Below are 5,122 nucleotides of genomic sequence, written 5' to 3'. Positions count from 1 at the left end.
ATCATTATTGTTTTTTGAAAACGATGGATATTTTTAAAATCAAAATTAAAACAATGCTTACTCATAAAAATTCATCATTGTTACCGCTATTTTCATATGATTGCGAATAAATTAAAATTCTATCAAGCGTTACTTATGATGACATGTGACAAATGAAAAACAACATTACTCAATTAGGGTGTATAAGAAAATCAGTAGCACAAAGTCCTATTCAACTACAAGTTAATATAAAATCTAAGAACGAAATTTTAGAAATGGACTATGATTTTAATAATCTCTGAAAAAGAAAAAAATGATAATGAATACAAACAAAGATCAATTACATATCAATCCAGATAAATACATTCAAATTATTGTTTACTTTAATAATGGTTGCTTGGCCGTAATATCAAATATTTGAAAACTTGATGGATCATATTTAAAGAAAAAGAAAATAAATTCTAGTATTTTAAAACACTCTTTTAAGTTCCTGAATGTTATGCTTCATTTGTTATAAATCTATGACTGCTATACTAAAGAGTGAAATTAATTTTAAATTACTTGATATAAATGATGTAATAATAAAATATATTCCTATTAAAATTAACAAACTACATGATAAAGTGTTGTCATGACAAAATTAAAAGGGCATCATCTATAGAACATTTTGCAAAATATTTATATATTTATAGTTAGGTAACATATCACACATTTTATACAAATGACAATAATAGTTATAACATTAAATTTATAAAAGAAATAAACATTTTCAAAAAGAGTGAATTTTCTATTAATGTAAGATAATGCCAATAAAATAATAATACGAAACACCTGAATTTCAGTTTATGTATATAATGATAACAAAAGCGTTCTTGAAGCTGTTTGTTTTTTAAACAAACTGTAACATATTTTGTCAACATGTGCATTCTAACTAAATACTAAAATATCAAATTATCAAATTACTACGGCTGACTAAGAAATTTATTACTTGAATAACGATGAATATGAAAGAAATTAAAACCATGTTTTATAAAAACAATTATTATCAATATTTTGTAATAAGTGCATCACTCTTACCTTTCTTTTAAGAAAAACTATTATTACTTTTGTATCATTGCTAATAAATCAAAAGTGTATAGGCATCGCAAAATTAAAAGGGTATTAGAATATATCTATAGAATGATATGTCAAGCGATCTGTGTAATGTTTAAACAGAGAGGTTTCTAGAAACAAATCACTTCTTTAAGTAGTAAGCATTTACGTGTACAGAAAAAATATACTCAAGCTAATCAATATTAAATAAATGAATTGTTCTGTTTTTAAAAAGCTACTGTTATATTTGCATAAATAATGTTAAAGTATTAAATGAGTTTGAAATTACATTCCAATAAAACCAGACATTGATATGACTTTAAAATATTAGACAATAAAACTTATAGGCAATGAATGATACATGAATAAGAGATTAAAATAAGGTAAACTGAATATTGGATGAAATTTTGTTTGTTGCTTTAGGTCTCTTCCAACACAATTGAGGTTATATGAGAGACCGCTGAAACAAAAAAAACAAGCAATCCAACAAAAATAGTACAAATGTAAATCAAAATCATAACCTAAAGATATCATAAGCTAAATTATAAATAACCAAGAACAAACAGGCAGAAGATTTACAGAAAAAAAAATATCCCTGTCAAAAATACAATCATAAACCAAAGAAGCAGGATAGGCTAGTAAAGAGAAGAAGAAACGACATCACTATCAGATCCTACACCCATGCGAACATCATAGGTATATGATTCAAGGGTGATGCTCCCATCCAACCACCCGCATTGGATGAAATGAAAGTACATTTATCAAAACTTTATACAAAATGAAAGCTATTTTATAAAGTACGCGAGTCATTAACATTAAAATGGCCATTGAAAATTCTGAGACAGGAAAAAAATTTCTTTTAATTTTGATGAGATGACTTTTCTTAAGAAAATTATCTTTCTATCCAACTACAAGGTAATTGTAATAGATATTCCCATATGTCATGTTGAGAGTTGATGAAATATTGTGAACAAAAAATTAAGATTAAAGAAAAATGACACAACACTGCAACTTGAAAAAATACGACAAAAACAACTGAAAGTTTACCATATCTGAAGTTAAAGATTGGGCATTTAAATCTTATTAACGGTGAATGAATTCTTTAAGTGCTTGAGTGTATAATATAGGCTTGAAAAAAATAGGAAAGGACGCAATGAAAGGAGCAATGGTGATAAGAGTCACCATTGATGGTGAAAGAGGCAATGGTGATAAGAGTCACCGTTGATGGTGAAAGAGGCAATGGTGATAAGAGTCACCATTGATGGTGAAAGAGGCAATGGTGATAAGAGTCACCATTGATGGTGAAAGAGTCAATGGTGATAAAAGTCACCATTGATAGTGAAAGAGGCAATGGTGATAAGAGTCACCATTGATGGTGACAGAGTCAATGGTGATAAGAGTCACCATTGATGGTGACAGAGTCAATGGTGATAAGAGTCACCATTGATGGTGAAAGAGGCAATGGTGATAAGATTCACCATTGATGGTAAAAGAGGCAATGGTGATGAGAGTCACCATTGATGGTGAAAGTGGCAATGGTGATAAGAGTCACCATTGATGGTGAAAGAGGCAATGGTGATGATAGTCACCATTGATGGTGAAAGTGGCAATGGTGATAAGAGTCACCATTGATGGCTTGACTTTCTTGACTTGCTTGCCTTGCTTGTCTTGCTTGCCTTGCAAGGTGGCAGGGACGATAAAGCCACTTTAAATGATCATGGCGTTCTAAGAGTAATTTTCAGGGTCAGATCGGCAGAGATTGCACCAGCAGAGCTCAAGATGAAGAAAGTATTGTTGATATAAAAGTGATGGCAGGGATGTAGATGATGGAAGCAGCAGCAGTGACAATGATGGTGAAAATGGCAAGGCAGGTGACGTGATGATGGAAATCACTCCGGCACGGCTATGGTGGTGAAGATGATGATGATGGGAGGCGATTCTGATGGCAATGGTTGTGTTGGGAGGTGATAGCTTTGGAAGGGATGATGGGAAGTAATGGTAGAGTCATAGGGGTTGTGATAGAAGAGACCATGATGTGAGGTTAGTGGTAATAAGTGAAAGCCATGGCTTGGCGAAAATGATAGAAGCAGGTTCAACAATAAAGATCCAGTAAATGGCACAGTTCCAAACCCAGGATCAAGGTGACCCATCCAGAAAGAGTCAAACAAATCACATCCCTATCCCCGTCTTCAAGACAAGTGTAAATCAACATTCTGCCCAAACACATTCGGGCTTCCTGTAGGCCTCCAGTCCGCCTACTGCACTTGGGTATGGACATGAAACACAAACAAATACACCCCCACCGGTAGAAGCACACTTATCTGTATTTCAAATCCATGCGAATGCCAACCACAATCATCTTGTCAACAAAGAACACGAATGTAACTCACCCGGCCCTAACCAGTTGGAATCAACTCAAACCCAAGTCCAGAACCACACCACCACCTTCACTTTATCACTGAATCTACCTCCAGCATTCTCATCCTCCCCACAACTTCCACCCACCACCACCTTCCTCGACGAACACAATCTCTACATCACAATCACTACAACCCCACCAATACCACCATCATCACTTCCTCCACCATTACCTCCCTTCACAACCATTGCCATCATCATCACTTCCCATCATCATCCCTTCACCACCACAACCCTCCCATCATGATTTCCATCATCCCGTCACCCAACAATGCCACCTTCACCAACAATGTCACTATTGTTGCTCCACCATCTACATCCCCATCATCACCTCGCCACCAACAACTCCTCCAACATCTTGATCACTGCCATTACAATCCCCGGGGCCCTCCAATTTTAACCCATCCCATTACTCCGCTGAATACCACAATCATCCTCCATGACCTCACCATCCCTGCTGGCCACCGCCCCTACCGCCCACATATGGCCAATCTCGATTCCTGGAGCTTGATGACGTCAAATATCTGTAACAAAAAGTAACAGATCATAAAATGCAGGGAAAAAAAATCAGTTCTTTGACTTCACATCTAGTTCAACTTTTGTTGATTCTTGTCTAATCCTGGGGCTTTCTATCTTTCAAGATTTTCAAGGTTTGCTTCAACTAAGTCGTTTGTAGTCTCAGTATATACAAACTATTTTGCGAGAGAACTTGTCTTAGGTTATACATACTATTTGGTGAAAGGCCTAGTCTTAGTATATACATATTTTGTGAGAGGCCTAGTCTTAGTATATACATATTTTGTGAGAGGCCTAGTCTCAGTATATATACATAATATTTTATAAAAGGCCTGTTCTTAGTATAATATACATAATCTTTTGTGAGAGGCCTAGTCTTAGTATTATATACATACTATTTTGTGAGAGGCCTATTTAACACCTACAATATGACATTGATTGATATCATTCATGGTGCACAAAAAAGATGATCAAAACACATATTGCACGCTATTATTTGCAATTACTGCCTCGATGAAAATATTTACCTCCTGTCTTAGTAGTAGTAGTAGTAGTAGTAGTAGTAGTCGTAGTAGTAGTCGTAGTAGTAGTAGTAGTAGTAGTAGTAGTAGTAGTAGTAGTAGTAGTAGTAGTAGTAGTAGTAGTAGTAGTAGTAGTAGTAGTAGTAGTAATGATGATGTGGTAGCAGTGGTTGTATTTGTAGTGAAGATTATGTTTTGGTGCATGTAGTAGTAGTTGTAGTGATGATGAGGTGGAGTTGACTGCATTTGTAGTAGTAGTAGTAGTAGTGGTATGATGATAATGTGCTTGTAATTGTAGTTGTATTGGAAGAAGTGATAATGATGTGGAGGCGGTGGTTGTAGTAATAGCAGTGGTAGTGGTGTTGATGGTGGTGGCTGTAGCAGTAGTGATGATGATGTGGTGGTGGTGGTGGTTGTAGAGAGGAGGATGAGTGGCGGTGGTGGTTGTAGTAGTAGTGGTAGAAAGGTTGATGTGGCGGTGACGGTTGTAGTCGTACTGGTATTGATGATGTGATAGTTGTGGTTTCAGTGATGATGATATGGTGGTTGTGGTTGTGGTAGTAGTGGTAGTGATGATAATGTGTTGGTAGTAGTGG

The 5,122-nt window shown here is 35.3% G+C and overlaps 1 long non-coding RNA gene across 2 annotated transcripts in view; it reads right to left on the bottom strand.

Moving 5' to 3' along the window:
- Window positions 1-3,897: 3,897 nt before the first annotated feature.
- Window positions 3,898-5,122, bottom strand: part of LOC144972013 (uncharacterized) — a 10,262-nt gene continuing 9,037 nt past the window's right edge. For both annotated transcript variants that reach the window (XR_013645231.1, XR_013645232.1), the window contains exon 4: window positions 3,898-4,013. This is a non-coding gene — a long non-coding RNA (uncharacterized LOC144972013). The remainder of the gene's footprint in view (window positions 4,014-5,122) is intronic.

This window comes from Berghia stephanieae, chromosome 4, assembly GCF_034508935.2.
Source record: "Berghia stephanieae isolate SIO BIC M18660-M18661 chromosome 4, UCSD_Bste_1.3, whole genome shotgun sequence".
Taxonomy (NCBI): domain Eukaryota; kingdom Metazoa; phylum Mollusca; class Gastropoda; order Nudibranchia; family Aeolidiidae; genus Berghia; species Berghia stephanieae.
The sequence above is the reverse complement of the archived record's forward strand: the minus strand, read 5'-3'. Positions and strand labels throughout refer to the sequence as shown.